The sequence below is a fragment of the Lactuca saligna genome, chromosome 4 (genome assembly GCF_052625555.1).
Source record: "Lactuca saligna cultivar CGN05327 chromosome 4, ASM5262555v1, whole genome shotgun sequence".
Lineage (NCBI taxonomy): Eukaryota > Viridiplantae > Streptophyta > Magnoliopsida > Asterales > Asteraceae > Lactuca > Lactuca saligna.
Genome location: NC_136420.1, coordinates 132853875 through 132867921, shown reverse-complemented (window position 1 = coordinate 132867921; position 14047 = coordinate 132853875). Strand labels below are relative to the sequence as shown.

At 34.1% G+C, this 14047-nt stretch overlaps 1 pseudogene; it reads left to right on the top strand.

Annotated features, from left to right (window-relative positions):
* The first annotated feature begins 5640 nt into the window (after positions 1-5640).
* LOC145042831 (mitochondrial import inner membrane translocase subunit TIM23-2 pseudogene) lies at positions 5641-6588 on the top strand (annotated as a pseudogene).
* The last annotated feature ends 7459 nt before the right edge of the window (positions 6589-14047 follow it).

Here is a 14047-nt window from a genome sequence, read left to right as displayed (position 1 = left end):
GGAAAAATCATAACTTCAATATACGAAGTCGGATTTGGACGTTCCTTTTACGTACGATCATGGTTTGATGACATTTAAACATAGAAGAAATTTAAATAGGAACTTTTTGGACTTTTTAATATCGAAGTTGATTTTATTAACTCAAAAGTGGTTACAATACTTGACTTTTTAGGTCACTACAAAGAGTTGAAATATCGGGTTGTCACACATATCTTGCGTTTCTGCTTTAGCGGGGTGTGGCAATAGGAAATCCAAAGAAGAGGTTGAACAAGGAACGTCCAAGCTTGGAATATCACCTACATAAGCCTTGAACAAGGTGAGTAACTTTAACTTACTTATGATATTGTTAATATAAAAGTAAAGTTTAATCTTTATAAGTTATTGAATATTTAGATATGAATTATATGAATTGTGTATTGTATGATAATGTAAATGAGAGTTGATTAAGTATGAGAGGTACGCATGATATATCCATGAGAGATTATTGGATTATTTTATGATGAGATCGTTGGGATAAATATGATTATCAATATTATCATGAGTTGATGATAGATCTATGGGGGATACCATATTCATTAACTACCCTAATGGCTTAAATACACTTTATAACTTACACCAACCAAGGAAGCCCCTAATTGTGTAGTCTAACCATTGCTTTAAATGATTCCCCAGGAGAGTTGATTCTCCCTAATAATCATGGACTACGATTTATGAGAATCGGTTGGGATGAGTATGTATAGGTGTTAGGTTATATATATATATATATATATATATATATATATATATATATATATATATATATATATATATAGAGAGAGAGAGAGAGAGAGAGAGAGATCTATATCGTTTGGCAACTGATGGTTTTGCATGTTTGATAACTATAAATTATCATCATAATAATATTCTGGGGTTGAAAACCATATGTGTCTCACCAAGTTTACCAACATGACAAAATCAAATTATATGTATCACATGTAACAAGGTTAACGCTGCTAGGATTTGTTTAAGATGTCGAGTGATTAAGAGACAAAATGCAATATTGCTCAATACCATTAGGTATTTACGTTGTAACAATGCTATGTATTGATTATGACATCCTTAGAGTTTTTGTATTTTGAAATAAAATCTTTACTCAAAAATATTTTAATACAACGAGACAATTTCCACAAAATGTTTTATTGGACTGAGATTTTCCGCAAACAAATATATTATGATTTTAAAACGTAAAGATTTTTTTTTGTTCTAAAAAATAGGGGATGTCACAGTTCCTCAACTAAACACTCTATAACCTAAAGTCTACACGGTGCACACTTACAAATGACCACACACCCTCACTTTATATACTAGTGAAATGAATGCTTTTCACACAAGAGAATATTCTAACCTAATAAATCACTCAACATTATAGATCATTACTTGCTCCAACAGGTTTTCGAGAATTAAGAGCACCACCGATTTTTTTGAGGGTTTTCAGTGTTTCATCAGCTCTCAAATTATGTTCTATGTGTCTATATTTATAGGGAATGATTTAAACCCTAAGAGATAATTACTTGGTAACTAAGTAATTATCCTTATCTTTGGTAATTATCTGAACATCCGATTCTTACACTTAGGTCCGTCTAGATCTACAACTTTCATTTAATTAATTAAATACTTAATTAATCAACAAACCAGATCCATATAATTATTCTTTAACCAATGTTACTTATATTTGTTCTTGTGTGTAACCCAAAAGGACACTAATATTAATAGTAATACTACCAACTAGTTGTAACCATAGACATTATCTTTCCTTGTTAATTGCTCGGTCACAATTATATTATTGTTCATGAACTTGGAACTTCTTTTCGTCAAATGAACACAAACCAAAATATAACGGTTAATTCATAAAAATAAAATTTTAAAATAGCTAGGGGAAGATGCCCTTCGAGTTTGGCAGAATTTGTTGCCTTTGCTCCTTTCACGTTGCTCTTAAAACCTGACAAGGAAATACGACCTATTGCAGCAGGTACTATATGGAGACGTTTGGTTTTTAAGTTGGATATGAAAGGTGTTGATAAAGAAATGGTCAAGTATCTCAATGATTTTCAGTTCGGAGTCGGGGTGTCGGGTGGCACTGAGGTCGTATTACATAGCGCCAATAGGTTGTTGAGTGAGCGCCACGATGACGGATCTCTCTCCATGCTTACCGTGGACTTCTCTAATGCCTTTAACCTTGTTGACAGATCCGCATTATTTCATGAGGTCAGATTGAGGTGTCCCTCTATATCCTTGTGGGTAGAATTCCTATATGATCAAGCAACAAGGTTGTATCTAGGCAACACACATATTTGGTCAACTACTGGGGTTCAACAAGGAGACCCCTTGGGACCACTTCTCTTTGACCTTATGTTGCCCCGCTCTTGCATAATATTAGAGACAATTGTAAGATTCTTCTCCATGCATGGTACCTTGATGATGGCACACTTATCGGAGATTCGGAGGAGGTGGCCAAAGCATTGGAGATCATTACGACGTTTGGCCCAAAATCAGGCCTTCAGCTGAATATCAAGAAAATCAGAGCTCTTTTGGCCCTTAATTGACGGTAGGAAGTTATGTGAGGTGCTATTCCCGGTTGGAATCAGAAGGCCGCCTTTGGAGGTGAAACTTCTTGGGGGAGTTGTTAGTAAATATGCTAGTTCCATTCGCAACTTAGCTATAAAGAGAGCCGAAAATGCTGTGAATTTGATGCGCCGTCTTCTACAATTGTCTGACCCCCAGAGTGAGCTCATTCTGCTTTGGCCTTGTATGGGTATTGCTAAGCTATTCTTTGGGTTGAGGACGTGCCAACCCGTTCACATGGAGGCGGCGACAATATTCTTTTACAATGGGTTGCACAGGGCGATCGAGGACATTGTGGTTTGTGGTGGCCCTTTCTTTGGCGACTTACAATGGTGAATTGCTTCCTTACCCATTAGGTTTAGATGTTTGGGTTTATACTCGGTAGTAGAGGCTACCTCATATGCTTTTGTTGCCTTAAGGGCCAAATCTTTGGGTATTGCAATACCACATCTTACGAGATAGCAACATATATGATATGGATTATGATTATGATTGTGCCTTGGCATCTCTTCGTAACAAGCTTCCATATTTTGACCTTAAAAGTTTTACTACTAAAGATACCCCCTAAATCCCATAATACACTGGCGAGTGCCTTTTTCGTAAAATTGTCCAAGATATGGAAGTGCATATCGACATGACGGCTTGACAAAAAGTGGTTTTCTAGTGCTTACGTGCACCACATACTCAAGATTTTCTTCTAGCTATCCCTATAGATGGGCTTGGCTAACATATGTCTCCCGTGGAGTATCGTACTATCCTCAAGTATTGACTCATGATTCCCATATTCCCAGCTGATGAGATATGTCGGTGTGTCGTAAGGCATGTTTGGACTCTTTTGGAGAGCATACAGTTCACTGTAAAGAACTCTTGGGGTTCAAATATAGGCATAATATGGTTAGGGATGTTTTGTTTGACATATTTAAACGTGCCGAGATTTCCGCTAAGAAAGAGGCACTTGTTAATTTATTAACTGACCCGACAGAAGGAAGGTCAACCCTCAGACTGGCTGACATTTTATTTTTGAATGGATTAGAGGGAAACATGCATGTGTGGACCTTATAGGGGTATCCCATCTCGTGGGCTTGAGGAATGGGGGTTTCACGGCATGACATGTTGCTTTAAAAGCAGCTACAAGTAAAGTCACCAAACATGAAAAATCATGCATGGAAAATCAACATGTGGTCATACCATTTGCATTTGATACGTTTGGTTTCCTCGCGCCGGATGAGGTAGAACTTCTTAATAGAGTACAACAGATCATGCATAATAATGTTATATCCCTTAGATCTTCGGATGTAGTCTTTAAAAGAATTAAATTTACCATACAAAAAGGCTTAGCAACACAGGTTGTTGCCCGTTTGCCATCTCACTCATTGTACAACAATTAAATGGATTTGGAGTTCTAGATTTAAAAAATACCCGACAAATTTCAGCCTATGTGATGGTCTTTATAGAATTCAAATATTTATTTTTTACTTTACAAAAATAATTCATAAAACATATATCTCAAATGTTATATGAAAAAACCTTTAGTAAATTTTAAAGTACAATGATCTTTTATGAAATTTAACTTTTTATAGTAACAATGGGAAAATGACGTATGCGCCCTATAAACTTTTTTAGTCCCTTAACTTTTTAAGTGACTTTATGAAGGAACAAACTCGTGGTCAACCTGTCTTTTTAGTCCTCTTGACATGCTATAACCGGCTTGAGTGCCACATACCCAAAACTTAGGCCCCTCCCTTCTTCCTCCTGCCAAGCAACACCACCACAAACACCCATGTGTGAGATGTTTCTACCCTTAAACACCATATCAACTATGATGATGGCGTAATCGAAGTTGAAGGCCACCGAAAATCAACCTCCCCACCTCCTTCTATCGATCTCTGCAGCCTTCCCATCACCGATCTGTCTCTTTCCCCTTCGTATTCTTGTTAGCTGGACTGGAAGGCAAAGATCTAGAGGTCACCAGAACCCTGTCTTTTGATCTAACGGCCTGAATTGCTTTCCATCTTGAATCGTTTGATTTATATGGTTTGCTCACACTACTTCTTAAACCACTACAACTGCTTTCATCACTTACATCGGTGAATGTGCTTCCTCTACACATACTGCTCTTATCACTCTCAACAAGATCCATTCTTTCATTCATTTTACTACTCCCATTTGTTATTGTACTGCTTCTAACCCCGTCACTTAATTTACCAGATACCGAGCTGTTTTTTGAAGTTCCTTAACCCGATAAACTCTTTATGGATCGAATGTATCTTCAGTGTCTATTGTCTATTTTATCACTTAACGATTTATGGTTTAACTTTTTAGACTCTATTTCCATCTTTTTTGTTGATTTTGTTGGAGTTGCAGGCTCTAAGTTACTACTCCCACTTGGGATTGCCCTACAACTATTGCTATCGTTTTTAGTCTCTACAACGTCGATATAAAAGCTTGATCTCCGGAAATCGGTTTCTGTCCCACCCTCCACCTTACCGGTCGACTTCAAAGACAAACACCCCCTCTGAAGCCGTTGATCCACCTTGGCCCTTTTCCTTTCACATTTTTTGCTAGACAAATGAGACAAACGAGAGCATGGTCTAATTTCCTTGAGATTTGATTTTGCGATGAATAAGGTTTGATGGAGTGAGGGCTAGTCAAAGGCACCACCATCAAAGAAGCTTCATTGAACTCTCCAAAAAAGAACTCAAAGAGAGCACAATTGGTGTTGTGACAATTTTGATCAACAAATTGGAAAAATTCAAAGTCAATTTAGGGGAATTGATCAACTAATGCTGATAAATAGGTAACCGAGTGACCCTTTTATTTTAGCCAAAAGAACTTAAATGATCCGATAAAAAGGACTTGATTCCCTCGTAAAACCATCAAAATAGTATCAAAATACTTAAATGACTAAAAATGTAAAACCAAAAAACTACATAGGACGTACGTCATTTTCTCTGAACAAATATAGGTATAACCGAACATAACATGTGCATAAAGAGAATATTTTGGGAAGGTTCTGGATCACGGGTTTGATACCTTTGTTAATAAACCGGTCTAACGTCTAAACCCATATACTAAAAACGCTAAACCGACTCCGGTTTTTGAAGAGCCCTCTGTTCCTCCTCCTACAAACAAACCCTCGGAGGCTCAGATTCTCACAATTATCGAAACCCTAAACCTAATTCCGCCATGTCTTACCAGCCAAGTCATTCAAATCACGATGGAAACGACGACCACCGTAACCGGCGACTATACAACCCTTACCAAGACCTTAAAGTTCCTGCACAAACCCTATACAAACTCCCAACGTCCCCCGAATACCTCTTCCAAGAAGAATCCATCGCTCAACGCCGTAGTTGGAGTGAAAATCTCACATACTACACCGGTATCGGTTACCTCGGCGGCGCCGTACTCGGTGCCGGAAAAGGTTTAGTCGAGGGAGTCAAGGCTTCTGAAGCCGGAGATACCATGAAGCTTAGAGTTAATCGGATCCTTAACGCCTCGGGTCACTCTGGTCGGCAGATCGGGAATAGGGCGGGTGTGATCGGGTTGTTGTATGCCGGTTTGGAGAGCGGGATGGTTCATATTCGGGATACAGATGATATTATCAACAGCGTGGTGGCGGGGTTGGGTACCGGAGCTCTTTATAAGGCGGCGGCAGGTCCTAGATCCGCCGCAGTTGCTGGAGCTATTGGTGGAATAACGGTAGGGCTGGCAGTGACAGGGAAGCAGGTTTTGAAGCGATACGTACCCATCTAAACCCTAAATGGGATCCATTTCTATTACAGTTTTGATCTCGAGGTCAGACGCTTAAAAGCTGGTTGACGATTTTTCGCATGTAAGCAAATGCATAATTCATTTTGTGTACTTAATCTTCGTTATATGGTGTTCTTTCAATTAATGATTGTTAGTGACAAATAATACATGTCGTTGATGATATGGAAAATTGGCAAATTGCATTACAGGTTTCTGCCATCATCTTCATGTGAATGCTTGTGTGTTTTTCATTAGACCTGTAATTACATACTAGTTTTAGGATAAACATGGTTATGATTATTCATCTTCTTATACACTGTTATCATGTCTCTCTCATACTACAGCCAATATACATGTGAAGAAACTAAGATCATTATTTTCCCCTGTTTTAGATGAAAGTTAGGAGATTTTCTGCATTAATTGATTAATAGTTCAGTCTATTAGTTGATGTTTCATCAGGGATGGGTGGCTTGTTGGTTGAATGAGTTCATTTTGTATCTGTTATATGTTTGGTGTTCATGTTCAGATTTCAGGCCATCTGTTGTATCCTTGTAAGGCCTTAAGTACACAGATTATAAAATTTGTGATGTTATGATATCAACTGCTATGTTTTATTATTATCATGATGAAAGATTATGTAGGTAGTTTTGTTATGCAAGGGACCTTTTTCTCCCTCTTTTCTTTTTCCTAATTTTCTTATTCTATGTTTTATAATCACTCCTGCCCTTCTAATCTTCACTTTCTGGGGTTCACGCATAATCCCTTCCACCTTCGGAGATTTTTTGCAGGTTTTTCTCTGACTTATTTTTCAAGAAATAGTCCTTTCAGAATTCTTTACCTATATCTTCAGCAAAGAGTTTTTCTCCATCTTTTGATTTTTAGACTAATAAACAATATTTCTGGCAAGAAATCTATCTATTTATCTAACACTAATATAACTCCGTTGATAAAGCTTATGCTTTTGAGGAGCCTAAGGGGCTGTTTGGCTTATCCTTTTGAGGAGCCTAAGGGGCTGTTTGTTTTTGTGTGAAGATGTGCGCAACCACTTTTGTCTGTCCCGCGCAGACATATGCCCAGATTGTTTGTTTTTTGGAAGTGCGCAGATCAGAAAACGTCTGCGCGAGGTCTTCCTGGTGCAGATATGAGCCACTGTCTTCAAAGGTCTTCAGATGTCATTTTAACCTAAACAAAAAAAAAAAAAAAACATTGGCTACCGTGCAGTTTCTTTTTTCTTTTTTTTTTAAAAAAAATGCATTAAAATTTTTAATGTTTATGATATGAAATTAAGTTTAAAAATTCAATTTATTTTAACAGCCGCAGGCATTCCACCTCTTCTACTGCAGAGGCTTGCAGATGTGGTCTGCAGACTGCAGATATTTTAACTTCAAAAAAACAAACAACATTTAAAACTACTTCTCAATGGTTTTAATTTCTTACATTCTTGCGTGGTTGTTCCTTGCCATATACGAAATGACATTTCTATCCTTTATTTATTTAGTTTAATTACTCTTAATTCTAAATTTAAATAACGCCCTCCCTCATTAAAAAAATCCTTCCATCCATCACCTCTCCTTCAATCTGTGCTATGGCATTGATGTTGAACTAGACCCACCCCCGTTACCCTTGGCTATCACCTACAGCGTTGAACCAAACCTTTTGTCAAATTACAATACGACAATATAAAGTAGTAGTTAGTATGTTTTCTGAAGCCGTAATTAATAAAAAAAGATTGTCTTTTGGCCTCCTTGGTCGGTCTGGCTTTTTCAGCGAAACAGGTGCAATTGGAACTGACAAACGATTAAACCTTGAAGCTGAAATTGAGAACCGCCTCGTGCACTGAACGATTGATTCAGTGCCGGTTTTGTTCCGACCGGTCTGCTCATTCCTAGCTGCAAAGACTAACCACAGAAAATTAAGGAAAATGATTTGCGAGCATTGTTCACGTTTAGACAACTTAATTTTTTTGAAGTTGTATTTAATAAAAAAAAAGATTGTAGAAGGAGATAATGATAATATGTTAACACATTTAATAAGTTAAATTGACAAATATATACAAAAAAAAATTGTTTAAACGTGAATAATCTTTTTTTTATAAATTTCTTAAAGATTTTTTTATAATTTCTTACAATATTTTTATGATACTTTTTCTAAGAGATTTTTCTAATATAATGTTATAAATTTTGTTTATATATATATATATATATATATATATATATATATATATATATATATATATATATATATATATATATATATATATATAAACTTTTTTTTATATTATTTTATAATTTTAATACAAGTAATTTTAAACTAAATATTTATAAATGTTTTCTTACAAATTTTTGATTTTTTTTTTTAACATTTTCATACAATTTTTTTTATAACTTTCATATAGTTATTTTTAAACTTTCTTTATAACATTTTAAAGTATCTTCATATGACAATTTAATAATTTTTTATAACATTTTAAAACACTTTCGTTAAATAATAGTTTAAAACGTTGTATTAAAAAAATTAAAAGTTTATAAACTTCTAATTTAAAAGTATTTGAAGGTTGTAATAATTTGAAAACACCTACATCATATAGATTTTTTTTTGTTTTTTATTTGCTAATTAATATTTTTATTTTTATTTTTTTAAAAAACCCTCCATACTTATTGTTATATATTTAATTTATTTAATATCATTGTTAGCTAGTATTTACTTTAAAAATATTATATATCTACAAAAGTAAATGACAAAAGTTATAAGGGGCTATAGAAAATTTTTTAAAAACAAAAACATATTTATTAATTAAAAAGTAAAGTTTAGAATTGATCAATATCTAATTAATATTTAAGAAATTGTGGAGATTTTAAAAATAATGTTTGAAAAAAATAATACAAACAAATATGAAAAAAAATCGTTATTAAAAGAGAGGAAAATGACTTATTAGGGTAATAAAAAATCTTTCATTTTGTTTACATTTAGACATATTTTTTATATACATTTAATCATTTAACTTGTAAGGATTTGATGTAAGTCAATCTTAAACTTGCAAACAATAAAAACTAATAACCATATTTTACCTTTTAGTTGAAAAACAAAATTATATTGGTAATTAAATTTGAAAGTGCCATGATAAATATGTTTTCCGAATAGAATGTTTTGATTTTTTTATATAATTATATGCGATATTATATATATATATATATATATATATATATATATATATATATATATATATATATATATATATATATATATAGAGAGAGAGAGAGAGAGAGAGAGAGAGAGAGAGAGGTTAATTTAAGACCATGTTAATTTTGTGAGAAATGGAGACGCAATCCTAACCACTAATCTTGGAGATCAACATAATACTAAAAAATATTAACTTACAAAATAAAAGGAAAAAGCCAAAAAAAAAAATAATATTATTTTTGTTATTTAATTTAACCAAAAAAATAAAAATAAAATAAAATAAAAAATCATCAGTTTTTTTTTTTTTTTTTTTTTTTTTTCAAATATAAGTGAAATATTCTAATAGAATATTACAATGTAAACAATCAAATTGAATTTTTAGAATTTTAGAGTATTCTAATATACTAAAATTGATAGATATATTAAAATATTATAATATTCTATTTGGATTGATAGATTTGTTCGGATATTCTAATATTCTATTAGAATTTTTTTTATATTTATAGTTTAATATTCTAAAAATTCAATTTAAATATATACAATATAATATTCTATTAGAATATTTCACGTATATTTTGAAAAAAACAGTAATTTAAAAAAAAAAATTGGATAAAATAAATAACGAAATTTATATTTTTTATTTTCAAAATGAATGATTAGGATTATGTTCTTATGTTTCACAAAATATGATGGTTTCATATGAACCTCTCTCTCTTTCTATATATATATATATATATATATATATATATATATATATATATATATATATATATATATATATATATATATATATATATATATATATATATATAAACAAAAATACAAAAGCAAAATAAGATAAACTTGTAAAATGGTCCTCATCGTATTTTGTATAGACAAAATCACATAAATAGTTGGCATACTATGTATAAACAAAATTACATAAATGATCTCCGTGTTTTACGAAGGTTGTGTCATTTTGCTTGGTGTTAGTCCCTAACCCATGCAAAAGATTTTTTTTACCATTTTATAATTTTTATTTGTTTATTATTATTTTATATAGATACTGAAGAGACCCACCATACCTACACCCCCATATCGTTACTACTCTCATTATGGATGCATAGAAACATAGAAATATGGAATATCTTAGTTTGCGAGCACTGCTCTCTCGGTGCACACCACCACAATGCCTTTCATGATGGGGGCTAACTGAGTTAGCCAACACGGGAGATACTCCAAAGTTATTCAAAATTTGATTTGATTCAAGCCCGACTCAAGCTTGAGCTACCCGAGTACATAACTGAGTTAGCCAACGCAGGAGATACTCGAAAGTTATTCAAAATTTGATTTGATTCAAGCCCAGCTCAAGCTTGAGCTACCCGAGTATGTAATTGAGCCGATGTCGAGTATTGGAATACCCGGCTTGTGAAACTCACGGGATTAATCGAGCATAATTATATTTACATTTTTATTCTTTGTTTTATTCATATTTACACTAGGTTATAACCCGTGTACTACACGGGACAACTTAAAACAATTTTGAAATTTAAAAATAGTATTACATTTGCAAACATTTATTTTTTTAGAAACCTAGATGTTTTGTCTGTAATTATATGGTTGTTAATTTAAATTAGTTTTGTAATGTGTTTTTAAGATAAAGCGTTCTTTATTTTTTTAGAAACCAAGGTCTCCGATGAAGTTCTTCAACCATATAGCGTCATTCGATGCTTCGATTGCTGCTATGTACTCTGATTCACAGGTTAAATCAGCCGCCGTCTCCTATTTGCAACGTTTCCAAGTTACCGCTCCTCCATTTAAGGTAAACACCCAACCATATTGAGACCGGAAGTTGTCTCTGTATGTCTGAAAACTGGTGTCACTATACCCCGTCACTCTTAAGTTATCATTGGCACCAATCATAAGGACCTAATCCTTAGTTCTTCACAGATACTTAAGAATATTCTTGACCTCTATCTAATGAGATCTACCTGGATTTCCCTGATATTGACTAAACATGCTCAAATAAAAACCACATCAGGGTGAGTACATGTCATAACATATATGATCAATCCAATGATGGAAGCATATTGAAATCGAGTTATCTCTGCTATCTCTGCATCAGTACTCAGACTCCGAGTCTTACTCAGTTTGGTATTACTATGGATAAGTAGTTATCCTTTCTTGTAATTCTCCATGTTAAAACGTTATAACACTTTATCCAAATACGTCCTTTGACTTAGTCCAATTAGTCTTTTACCACTGTCTCTCAATATTCTTATCCCTAGAATATAGGCAGCCTTTCCTAGATCCTTCATAGCGAAACACTTTCCAAGCCAAGACTAAACTTCTTGAAAAGTTGGAATGGCGTTCCCTATAAGAAGTATGTCATCAACATATAATACCAGGAAAGTTACTATACTCCCATTATATTTGACATATACACAAGACTCATCTTTACTTCTAGAGAAGCCAAACTCTTTGACTTTCTCTTTAAAGCAAAGATTCCATCTGCGAGAAGCTTGTTTCAATCCATAGATTGATTTCTCAAGCTTACACACTCTAGTGGGGTACTTTGCATCCACAAAACCCTCTTGATGACTAATGTAAACATCCTCAGCTAGCTTCCCATTAAGGAAGGCGGTTTTGACATCCATCTGCCAAATTTGATAGTCATGAAACGCAGCTATGGATATCATTACCCTAATTGATTTAATCTTACCTACTGGTGACAATGTCTCATCATAGTTAACCCCTAGGGTTAGAGTAAATCCCTTTGCAGCCAATCGAGCCTTGAAAGTGTGTACTTTCCATCCATGCTCGTCATTTTCTTGAAGATCCATTTGCACCCAACTGTCTTACGACCTGGTACATTGTCAACCAAATTCCAAACTTGTTTGTTATACGTGGACTTGATCTCGCTGTCCATTTCCTCTTTCCACTTGGCAGACTCAAGGCTCGCCATTGCTTCCTTGTAGTTAGAAGGTTCATCAATATTTACTAGTATACTATCACTGATAAATGTATCACCATCTATAGTAATATGGAAACCATAAAACTTAGGTGACATTCTACCTCTACTGAAATGCCTAAGAGATAGTGAATCGTCAATTGGTTCAACTGGAATTTCTTCCTCAGGTTGGGCCCTAGCATTTTCATAGGTTCCTTCATCGTTTGACTCATGCATTTCTTCAAGATCGCTTGTACTCCCACTATCCTTTTTGCATATGAGATCTCTCTAGTGAAAGACTCCCCTTCATGCTACAAAGACCACATTGTCACTAGGTCTGTAGAACAAATATCCAAAGGACTTTTGTGGGTAACTGACAAAAATACAGCTCTCACTTTTAGGTTCAAGCTTGTCATGAGTCTCTTATCTAATGAAATCTTCACAACCCCAAACCTTGATATATGCTAACGAAGGAACCTTCACTGTCCACATCTCGTGAGGTGTTTCGGAAACTTTCTTAATTGGGACAAGATTAAGAATGTCGACAACAGTGTCTAAGGCATACCCCCGGAACGTGATTGGAAGTGAAGCTCGACTCATCATGGAATGAACCATGTCTAACAAGGTTTGATCACACCTCTCAGCCACACCATTAGATTATGGAGACCTAGGAGGTGTTAATTTTGAAACTATTCCACATTCTTTGAGGTAGTCGTGGAACTTGATACTAAGATAATTACCATCTCTATGGGATCTAAGTGTCTTGATCTTCCTGCACAATTGATTCTCGACTTCTTGTTTGAAATCTTTAAAGTTTTCAAAGGTTTCTAAATTATGCTTGATTAAGTGGATATAGCCATATCTGCTATAAGCATCAGTATAAGTCATACATAATCGATTTTCATTCCTTGTGGTGGATCTGAAGGGCCCACACACATCTATGTGTATGAGATTCAACAATCCTTCACCTCTTTCACAAGAACCAGTGAAAGGTGATTTTTTCATCTTCCTTAGTAAACAAGACTCACATGTATCATCTGACCTTAAGTCAAATGATTCCAACACTCCATCCTATTGGAGTTGGGTGATGTGTTTCTTGTTAACATGTCCAAGATGGCAATGCCACAAGCATGCTTTGTCTATACCATTAGATTAATCAATTTGAAAACACCATTACCTAAATTGTCTACAATCATAACAGTTTCATACACATCATCACAAGGTAAAGCCTCAAAGTAAAAAACATCATTTTTAAAAGCAAAAATAGATCCATTCTCATCATTGAAAGTATATCTAAAACCTTCTTGTTTAAATAAATCATGAAATGAAATGATGTTTCATGTCATATCTGACGAGTAGCAACAACTTATCAAATCCAAACCTAACCCACTACTAAGAACTAAGTTATAAACTCCAATGTTGGTAATAGGTGAAGATCGTCTATTTCCCATGATCAAGTTTATCCTTCCATGCTCCACATCCTTACTTTTTCTTAGCCCCTGAAAATTAGAAAAAATGTGAAACCCATCCTGTATCAAGGACCCAAGAATGAGAATATGATGAGTTTTTATATAAGATAGTGTA